The following is an 11,331-nucleotide window of genomic DNA, read 5'->3' as shown; positions in this document are numbered from 1 at the left end:
TTTTCAAACTTTTGGATGACGCGTGAGACAGAAATATGAAAAAAAAGGCGGTTCACATCAATACAGAACATGTCATGGATCTATAATGCTTTGTACCTGTCTTCCGTTCCTTCTTCCATGGCCAACTGAAAGTAAGCCTTCAGCTTGTTCCATCTTTCAAGAAATCTCTTGATTACACGCCCTCAAACAAGCCATCGTGTGCCAGATAACTTCAAAAATGGCATGTGGCAATTTTTTTCACGTTTACATTCACTTCTGTTTCTTTCTTTTCTTCAAAAAGTTCTTGTAAGCATGGCGTCGAAGTGTAATGTTTGGAAACCATCCCGGAATTTCGGTTAGAATGTAGCCGAGACGAGAAGAGAAGGCAAGGTTTCAAAGGCGTTTCGCACGCAGAGGGCTAAGGAATGGCAGACATACTTATTCAGTTTGCAAATAAGAGATTCTCGTTTGATTTGTGACGGCTTACTCCTTTTACTTGTTTATGTTTTACTTCCTTTTTTATGTCTACCACTTTAAAGCATTTCTCCTGGCTTAACTTCCTCAGCTCTCGATTAAAAGCCACAACGTTCTGGGCAACCCCTCCCTTCCGCCCTAGCACCTTCGGCACTGTGCACACCACGATCTGCCCTAGCGGGGCTATCGCCCTTAAATCGTGAACTCCCTCCGCTAATCCTTCCACTAGTTTTGCGGCTCCACCATTCAGGACGTCATTCAGCCCCGCCGGTACCGATACCAAATTGCGCTCTCCAACATTCTCAGAAAGTTCACTTTTTGTCACTCGCAGTACTGCGTCCATTGTCTTGCCTGGGAATACCCCGACTGCTACCCGCTTATCTTGCACCATCTATTATAATTCTTTTGCAGTTCCTCATGTTTGAGTCACCGCGATAAGCTCTGGAGTATTCGCTCCCTTCCTCCTAAATTCCTGACTTGGCTGCCTCTGATAAGTGACTGTAAGAGGCAGTTTAAGTTAAGGACAATGCAGAGAGCCATGGAAAGAAAAATGATAGGTGTAACGTTAAGAGACCGGAACGGGGCAGAGTGGGTGAGGGAACAAAAGCAGGTTAATGACATCCTAGTCGCAATGAAGACGAGAAATGAACTTGGGACAGGGCATGTGATGCGAAAGCAATGTCACCGCTGGTCCTTAAGGGTAACGTGGTGGATTCCAAGAAAAGGCAAGCGAAGCAGGGTGCGGCAGAAAGTTAGGTGGGCGGAGGAGATTAAGAAGTTCACAGGCATAAGGTGGGCGCAGCTTGCAAATGACAGGGTAAATTGGAGCAACATGAGAGAGGCTTTTGCCTTGCAGTTGGTGTAGTCAGGCTGATGATGTTGATGATGATCAGTGACGATGACCTCATTGCTTCTGGTTAGCTTGCTCCCCTTCTCTCCATCGCCTACAGCTGCCACCTCTCCGTAGCTGTTCCTGTCTTAAAGGTGTGGAGATACCAAATTTAAAGTTGGCGTGTTTGTTTCAAACGCGTATTGCCCTAGGAGGCATGATACACGCTGCGCAACTCGTATATGTGCAGTAGATAAATTTCTATTGCATTATTTATACTGAGCGATTTCGGTTTAGGTTTCTGAGCGCCGGGGTGTGCTGCCACGTCACTATCAGGGAAGAGCAGCAACCCTGGTCACATGGGCCCCAATAGTTGTGACGCACATATTGCGGCGTCGTCTGCTTTCGTACTCATGCTGTGCATAGCAACGCCTTTCGCAATTATGTGCCGACAAACTTGGTCGGTGCTGCGATATGCTGAAAAAAGCCAAGCGCGCGAGGAACGACACTCAGCCCAGAAACCAATTAGCGGCTCGATTCGCGGCCGATCTCTATCGCCATACCGCGTATACCAATCTGGTTTGAGCGTTCTATTTCACTTTGCCACGCCGACGCCGATGCCCGGCGGGCGTCTGTGTCGGTGGCCCGTAGCTGACCCTGGTCACATTACAGCGACACGATGCCTCACTTTTCCTACCGACCAATACCGTCTCTGTCTTCACTTCGCGCCGCCCCCGCTGCCGCGCTGCGAGACTGCTCAGGGTCCCGTGGCGGCTGATTACGATATGTGCTGCTAGTTTAGCAAACATTCCTTGTATTCGCTAAATGAATGCTTCCAGACAACTGTACAGGACTCGGTATTAACCGCACGGGTACGTAACTCCTCCAGGAATACGCCCATTACGACGACAGCATCTCAGCGCTATACTTTTGTTTACGTATATGCATCTATACATAGAGGCAGCGATTGCGCGTTCATTCAGCATGAACTGCAAGCTGCATTCCACTTAGGTTAGGCAAGCTCACCTTTTGCGCCGGTAGCGGGTTTACTTGTTTGGCAGTGCGATAAGTTTCCACGAATCGCGGAAGAATGCGAGCACCAATTTGGGGAATGCTTCATAGCCAGGCTGTTGATAACACGTAGGACCGGAGTTTCTGACTCGTTCTAACTGCTTTTTTGCTTTTTACGATTTGTCCAGAACTTTAATTTAAATTGCTTTGTCTAGAGGTATGTTCGACACACATTTGAGATAAGAAAAATGGCTCAATTTGTTGCCCTCAACCGACGCCGACGACTGCACCTGCCGCCGCGGGCGCCTGCATCAATGACCGGCAGACTGGGTCACACCGCCTAGCAGCGGCGCTTCCCGCTTGAAGTATTTGCGTCCTAAGATGCAAACAATCCTCGATTTAAGGTCACTGTTATCAAACCTACGCTCGATGACCATTTGTATCAGATAAAACTTCTGAATTCGCTCTCCACAATCGCCGACATTGCACATACGAACCCGGCGGACTCGCTAGGCCTATTCGTATTGCATGTGAGCCGTAGGGTGAACATATAAATGTAGTCGCTCGTTTCGCCTATTCCTACTACAGAGAAAGTGCAAACAAGAGAGTTCTCTTCTCATCGACGTGAAGGTTTCGCTCAGCCACCGATACAAGGTGCCGGCTGGTGCTTCAGCAATGGCATATATGCCGATCTGCGCACCGACCTCTGACTCGCCGATGTCGCGCATCACCATTCATAGTACGTCACGTTACTGTGTTGTGATGTCACTGCTATTTACTGATATTGTTCCCTGGGCTCTATGTCACCACCTATAGCGCTAGCGATGGGCCTCGATCGTGAGAAAGAGCACTTAGGGACTCTTTGGAGCTCAATTAAAATATATTTTAAGCACTTGTCGCGTCCAATACTTCGCCGTCAGTGACCTTACATACAGACAAAGCCCAATACGACATTACTATAGCCTCAAGATTTGATGTCCCAACCCCTTTAACATTCCTGACTTACATTTCTATTGCTGTCCATGCCACTGCAGGCCCCATCCACGTGGCTGGCGCTGGAATGTCCACCAGTGTGACTTCGCATGGCGGTGTCACTCATTTTTGCGTCCAACATTTGAATAAGCTGTTCTTGAAGTTGGCGCTTCTCTGCCCTCTCTACGTGTTGATCTCTTTCTAGAGCATCCGTACGTAACACTAAGTTGGTATTCGCTTGGTCAGCCCTGACCAGGCGTGCACTTAATACGCAGCATTTGCACATGAAATCTGCGCCTTCGGCCTCCTCTACAGATTCCAACCGCGATTCCTTCAAATTCACCCACGCCTCACACTCCTTCCATGTAACCTCCAGTTGCTTGACCGTGTTAGCAGTACTCTATTTTTGCTATCACTGTATCATTGCTTGCCTCGCTTTTCAGAGGGAAGTGCGAGGACAGTGGAAAACAACTAGAGGGCGATGGGGCAGGAGAGGCAGACTTACCACAACTGCTCTTTCAGAAGCTCAACTCTTGAACGTGCGCCCTGATCGCCGAGCGAGTTCCCCGAATAATCTAAAAATTCAATCGCACAAAAGTGCCGCCATCGTAGTAAACGAAAAAAAACAAATAAAAATTTCAGTAAATGAGGTTATTCGGGGAACTCGCTCGGGAATAAGGGAGCACGCTTAAGAGTTGAGCTTCTGAAAGAGCAGTTGTGGTAAGCCTGCATCTCCTGCGCCATCGCCCTCTCGTTGTTTTCCACTGTCCTCCTATTTCCGCCTCAAGAGCAAGGCAAGTGCTGTACCTCAAAAAAGTACCATCTCAAAGGAAATGGGCGAAGGATGGAAATTCGCCAGCCTCACCGACTTAATCGCACAAAAGGGTCCTATCCTAAGAAATCCGGAAATGAGTGAAAATATCAGCAAATTCATGGAACTCACAGGCAGTTCGCTGAAAGCACAGAAGACTCGCCAAACGTCATTGCATGCACCCTATAGACCTCTGCTTTGTGTAAACAGTGTGAGGTCAAAAAGGTGTGGCCCGATGGGCAAACTCGTCGGCTTTCGGTTTTGAACTGGTTTTTCTGGTGCCGAGTCCAACCCCGTCGCCTTTGTTCACCGATTCGAGACGCCTCGCAGTCTTTCTCGTCCCGGTGAGAGCCTTCTCGGTATGGCAAGTGTTCTGCCCATCTGACCAGAAACACGTGCACTCATGATGTAGGCTCGGAGAGGTCCATTGTCGCTGGAGCAGAAAACGTCATGGAGGGGCTTCAGCCTCGACTTGCTTGTCAACGCCACATAGAGGAATTCGTGCTTCTAAACGCTGGTGAGCCGAATCCGTTGGGTTAGTGAGAGGAGAGATGATAAATGCAATCCTGTTTTTCGCTTGTGCCGTCGCGCCTCCGAGACAGCGGTCTTGGTCTGCAATCTTGGAGCCTGCACTGCCCTTTCCCGCTGCGCTGCTCGACGGTTGGTGTCGCTGCAGTTGAACCGGTCTCGACTGGCTACAATCGAGTTAAAAACGCAGTCGTCGAGTTGGGCTCACCTTGGCCAGGTGGATCCCTTGACCCGATCCGCCCCTGGCGGGTTCATGTAAAGGGCGCTCGTTGGTGCCTGTCTCCCCAAGTGCTGCCCGTGTTGCTCCCACGCATAGCTGCCTGTGACGAGCCACCCATCATACCCAGGCCATTTCTGCGACCTAGCGCTGTGTATCCTCTCACCGTACAACGTGCTGCATGGAACCCATCGACTCGTACAGGTATAGTTGCCGTTCCGTGTTTGAGGGCCGTTCATGAGCGCCCGGGTTTGCGAGAAACGGGTTGTGACAGAATTGCCCCGACTGAGTTTAGCTCACACATTTATCTATTATTTAACTATTCACAAACACGGCAGGCCCTTTTCGGGCCTAAGCAGGAGTGGTTACAATCACGAGAATACAAACTAAACCCATATCATGGTTACTTGAGAAACTGCAGCGCAGGGATGTATTGGGGTGCGCGGCACAATGCTTAGATCGAATCAAATAGAGACTGAAGCAGATAAACATCAAAGGAATGCAAAAAATCACTTAAGGTCTCTATGTATTGAATACTTTCCATGAAAGCTTCAACAGTACAGCCGTTTACTGACACAACAGGCAAGCTATTTCGAAGAGGAATCGCGCTTGAGAACAAGGAATCTTTGTAAGAACTAATGTGACTCTGCTTTTACGACTGTGTTACTGTGATTAGTTCGTGCAGATTGTCTCAGCGCTTCCTGAAGAAAAACTGTTCGCAGTATTATAAAATGGTCATAAGAAAGATGATATATGAATATTATAGTAGCACTGTGCCAGCGTTTGAAGGCTGGCCCTATTTCGTAGGTTAGTAACGCTGGACCGAGTTAAGAGGAGAATATGAAACGTAATGCTGAATCCTGATTAGCCTCTATCATGTTAATAAGATATTTGTTACGACGACTCCAGATTATATCAGCATATTCTAATGTTTTACCTAACAAGTGTTCTCTCAGCATTAGCTTTGGTCTCAGGGGGAGCTTTACGTAACCTTCTCCAAAGAAACCATAGTTTTTCTGTGCCTTGCGACAGATGGTTTCTATATGAGGATGCCGGCTTAGGTTATTAGTTGTTATTAAGCCAAAATACTCAATTTGCTCGCACTTCATTTTTCAAGCCCCGTATAGCAAATATGAAGCAAACCACGCCTTTACCCAGAGCACCGATCCATAGTCAAATCTAGCTGGATGTTGAAAATTGTGATTTCAATTTCAGTGAGAAATGAACACCAACCAAATAAGTTCTAGACTAACACGATGGTTCAAAACTGGCTCTGCTGCCACTTCAAGGTTACAGCAGCTGGGCGCTTCGTCACGGCCACTTCTGCAATGTGCTGCTTAAGTCAATCATTATCGACAGGACTGTATGCACGCGGTCTTGAATTTGCAGTGAATTTCACGCGCTTTAAATGCGTGCAAAAGTGCCTAGGCACTAGCTCGCGAGTAGCGCGTACTTGTTAATTTTCGTGTCTAGTGTACAAAGCTTCCCCCTCTTTTCTCTCGGTTGCTCTCTTCCCTATTTCTCGGTATCCACTCCCTGTGAGGTTAATTTCCCGGGTTGCAGCTATGGTTCTACCTTTTTATATATGTTTTGTCAGTAAACCATACCTACTACTTCTTCAATGCGCGACTGCCAGCCAGTTTCAGAGGCTTTTTTAAACCCACACATGGTGGACTGTAGGGTCACGAAACGTAAGCCGTGGATGTAAGAAGAGGGAGCGGTTCCCAGGTGATAGTTAACACTCTCCTGCGTCATGACTCAAGCAGAAGGCTTCTGGAAAGTTTGGTTCTGTTGAAGTCAACCCTGTGGTCACATGCCTCGAAGTGTTCGGTCACACCGCTTCTCTCATTGTTCATTTGTCTGGCATAAGCTTTGTGCTGCTTCGCCCTTTCCGTCATTTTGTTGGTGTCCCCGACATAAGGCGCCAAGCACTCAAAGCAGAGGGTTTTGCATACCACGCCTTGCACCATTTCTTTAGGGTGATTGGCATTCGGGAACGTGGAGGAGGCGTCAGATAATGGCGTCAAGCTTGTGTGCAGTTCGCACCCCTTCCTTTCCGGGAATACTGGCCAAGGTTTCGCTGACGACTTTTACGTACGGACTGCATGCGCATTTTTGCTCCTGGTGGGTCTTTTTTCGATTTTTTGTCTATTTCTTAAGAATGTTTTCGTTTATTCATGGAGCTGTTATGGTGCAAGGGCAGCCTTGCACCAATGGTGGCTATGGAACAGTGTTTTCTTCTACACAAGGTTAGGTGAAAGACTATTTTCGAAGCATTTCATCTGAAAGAAACCGAACACCACCACCCGGCGGCACTGGAAATTGACCCCCGCCCACGAACCGCGTGCTCAAAGCGCTGTCTCAGCGCTGTCTCAGCGCTGCTGTCGCTGATTTTAAAATAAATATGCAAACAATAGATAACTTCTAACTTACTGGAAAGCTGACTGACAGGAACATGTTTTCCAGTCAGAAACCCTCGTTCACAAACTGCGTTTTCTCTTCCTGCTCTCCTGACTGAAGGGGGTAGGGCGAAGAGAGATGAGTTTTTTCAAGAGCTGAGGGGGACAGCCCCTAATCCGCCAGAACCTGCAGCTAAGACTGTCACCACCAGCTTTGAAGTGAAGTGATGTTGTCAAAAGTTATAGTGATATATTCCCTTGACAGAGTACCTGTCTTGGCTCGCATTCACGCTCCTGCTCTATTGTGTCCTTTCTACAATTTCCCTCTCATGCAGACAGTGGGACATCTCCCCCCTCCTTTTCTGAACAAGAATGTGAGTTCGCCGTCTGCGAACGAGGGTTTCCGGTTAGAAAATTGTAGACGCCCTTGACGTTCTGCAAGTTGTCAGATGCCTAGAACCTACTGCGACCGGGTGAGGAGGTAAGGGGGAAGAGAGAGAAAAAGGCAGTAAAGAATATGCGGGTGTCTCCTGCTAAGCCTTTGCCTGTGCCATTCTTTTTTTTTTTCCGCTATACTTTTCGTCACGTTGTAGCTTCTTGAGTACGCTGTTTTTTTTTTTACTTCTCGCTGATGAACGACGGACGTGGCCCGTCTGCGAAACCGGCCCGCTCGGAAAGGTCCCCACATGAGAGCCGGCAATAGCCGCGGCAAACAAATAAGTGCCCAATGTTTATACACAGCGGCAGTTCGAAAACAACGCCGATGCGCCAGGGAGCGGAGCGGACCCACGTAATCTCCGCCTAGGCGGTGGCGCTGCAGTCGCTTTAGGATGGGCTCGTTGTCTTCTACTCCCAACTTGAGGTGTGCCAGCAGACGGTTGCGCGCTTGCATACAAAAACGTATTGAAGGAACATAAACGTAGTTTTCGCCTTGATTTTTTTAGTATTAGGAAAACAAGACGGTTTAGAAGCATTTGTAACCGCAGTTTTAGCCGGGAACGTTAAAGACGCTTTGGGAAACGGCTGCTTGTCTGGTTACCTCCTGGCTAGGCAAAGTTTCCGGGAGCCGATATAGTGAAAGAATGCCGTGTTCTGTAATGGAAGCCTAAAAGCTCCTTGTTCGGGCTTCTTTACCGTATATGGATGCATGAAGAGGCAAATTAGCTTCTTTAGCCTCCTAGAAGTAAATTTTGGCGGCTTCTAGGGGGCACATTTCGTATTTAAATGGCCTCTGAAAAAGGCTTTCAATAATGTTGCGTTATGCCTGGGATACTAAAGGATTCAGCATCACAAATATTCTCCAGCAAGAAATTTCTTTAATGCGGCTTGTGGAAGCTGAGATATCTGCACTTAAAATTAGAATTTCCCTGTCTTCGCGCTTTCTCTCTCCTCTCGTTACTTAAGAACACAGAAATGTCGGCGCGTCTCGCAGGCCCTACCCACTAGGCCTCTCCGCAAGTTCGCCCGCGGCCCGCGCATCACGTGTTCGTGCGTCACCAAATCGAAAGGCGTGTTGTCGGCCCGCGGACCGGACAACCAAGGAATTTCAGGTGCCTCTCCCCTCGCGGGAATTAGCGGCGGCCTGCGAAGATGCGCGCGCCAGCTCTGGCAACCACCGCTATTGCCAGTATTTCGGCTGCCGCATTTCGCTGAGTGGCGTCCAGCTGGCGCGCTGTTTTGACAAGCTGCACTGCGCTCGCTACCACGACGAAGTGATCGACTCGGCTAGCAAAACGGCCCAGGCCATTGAGGAATTCGACAAAGGGCCGCACCTGCACCATTCAATCGCAGTCATGGGTCGGGAGGAAAAACCAGTTTGACCAGCGTTGCCAAACACTTTAAAATAATCTGGCAACAGTGGTACACCCAGCGCGTCGTCTGCTCTTTTGGTCCGTCACATCCGCTTGACGTCATCGGATCGCAGGCCAGTTTTTAGTGGCGCACGAACACGTGATGCGCGGGCCGTGGGCGAATGGACCGTCGTGTGAATCGGCCATTACCGTCGCGCAAAGAAAGTTCCCCGGGGCGCGGAGCTTCCGGCTGCGGCCATAGAAGCTGCCTGACGTCAGCTAAGGACGTCACGACGAACCAATGAAAGCCTTCCGCGCGCGGATTCGGGGTGAAAGAACGGCTCCGCTAGTCGCCGTGAGGCGTAGGAGCGCAAATTTAAAATAATATATATACTGTAAATGACCGGCTCGCTTTTGAGGTTTTGTACGCGACATGAACGCTCGGTGCCCTATTCTCTGCATAATGCAAGCGCATTATAGCCTACCTCAAACACCCCTTTTGACCTTTTAAAGACGTGATTTTACGAAATTGGAGTTTTGCACCCAGCACGAGGCTAGGAAATTCAGTACATGGTTTAATTCTGTGACTGTCAGTCACTCAATCATTTATTCTTTACCAGAGCTGTTATAAGAAGCCAAAGGGAAGTCTTCTATTTTCTTGTCCGTGGCTGGTTATTAATAAAAATAAAAAAAATAAAAAATAGCAATTGAATGAAAAATATTGCTAACCGTGGCAGCTGTCATCGAAACCTGAAGCACCTCAGCTGCGGCTAGCGGGAATAAAGGGAAAGGGAGAGGGAAAGGAAAGGGGGTAATGGTAGTAAGAAAGGATAGAGGTAAGGCGGCTATATACACTCTCTACAAATACAGGATATATCCTAATATGGGGCGCTCCCGCTGCTGTCGACGCTGCAAGGTGAGCAGTAAGGGGTCCTCACTTCGCGAAATTTAGTGCTATTACTGCGACTTCAGCTGCAGTTTCAGATGTGTTGTAAGGGACATGTAAGAGTGGGTGCGCTTCACATCACCACTAAGAAAAAGAAGGCAAGTATTAACGGTCAGTAGAGATACGGCCTGTCAAGGCTCAAGAAGCGGACCTGGAAACTATTTTGCACAGGAGGATATTACCCGCGTCACGGACTTTATCAAGCTAAACTTCGAGGGGGCAAGTCACACGTCGTGTTTCTTTGATTTTACCGGGTGAAAACACGTAGTAGTAGTACCTGTGTATTTAAACAAAAGTGAGCGAAAAGAATGTCGGCAGCCCAGGCAATGGCTATCTAATATCTTAAGCATCCGAGCTGCAGCCGACGGACGTGAAAGGGAAAGGAAGATGATGGCGAAGAGAAGTATAGAGGGGAGCGATAGTAAGACAGGTCAGGGGAGAGTTTTGTACACTAATGGAAACACGCAAAAAAAGGAACTAAGTTTCGGCCCAGAGCTACACCCAAAAGCTCTGCCCCGAGAATCGTGCTATCTCGTACACCAGGCGTAGAGCGCACGCGAACTTAGCAACACGTAGTCGAAATCCAAGTACTGAACATCAATAGCGACGCGCGGATATAAATAAGCAGCCACACCCGACGCACGCGATGCGAGGCGCGAGCCAGCGTAGACCAGTTATGCAGCAAACTGACCATGTAAGCAAGCGCCGCCAATGGGCGTCGCGGAGGAAACCAGAAAACCGTGGCTTCCGCGATCAAGCAGCGCGCCGTTGCTCGGTACTGTCATTACCCTAGAGATGGCGCCTGCGTCTGTCTTATATTAAAGAGGAGAAAAAATGCTGCCGCATCCCCGGAGCAAGTTCTCCATATTTCCTTACCTAAAAACATTGTAAGTGGCAGAAGTGTCAAGGTGGCTGGCATAAGAACCGCTTTTCGCTGCTGTGATGGAACGCGGACATAAATATTTTTCGATAAGAAACCGTTCTACTTGCAAACGAAATCTATGCATGCAAAACATTTTTAAATGATTAATTAAAATCTCGTAATAAAGGCTTGTGAATTATAGAAATATAACCTATTTTATTCTCTCATTTGTGTTTTCCCGCACAGTTCATTTTGGCGCTTTAGTAGCGCAACCTTAATGACGTCGCTGGCGCTTGGTTTTAGACCCAATTCGTGCTCCGCCTTCGCAACCTATGTAATCTGACCTTGTGCTTCCGCCTTGTGTCGCTGGCCGTAGCTGCTAGCACGCATTTGGTCTCTTTTAACGCCAGCAGTTGACGGACCTTTTCTTACGCTATGCGGGCCGGCAGTTCTACCAGACCGAAAGCGGGTGTTAGAATGAGTGAAATATCTTCAAGACCCAATAAAGCAGTG

The sequence above is a fragment of the Amblyomma americanum genome, chromosome 9 (assembly GCF_052857255.1).
Source record: "Amblyomma americanum isolate KBUSLIRL-KWMA chromosome 9, ASM5285725v1, whole genome shotgun sequence".
Classification (NCBI taxonomy): Eukaryota; Metazoa; Arthropoda; class Arachnida; order Ixodida; family Ixodidae; genus Amblyomma; species Amblyomma americanum.
Note: the sequence above shows the minus strand (reverse complement) of the source record.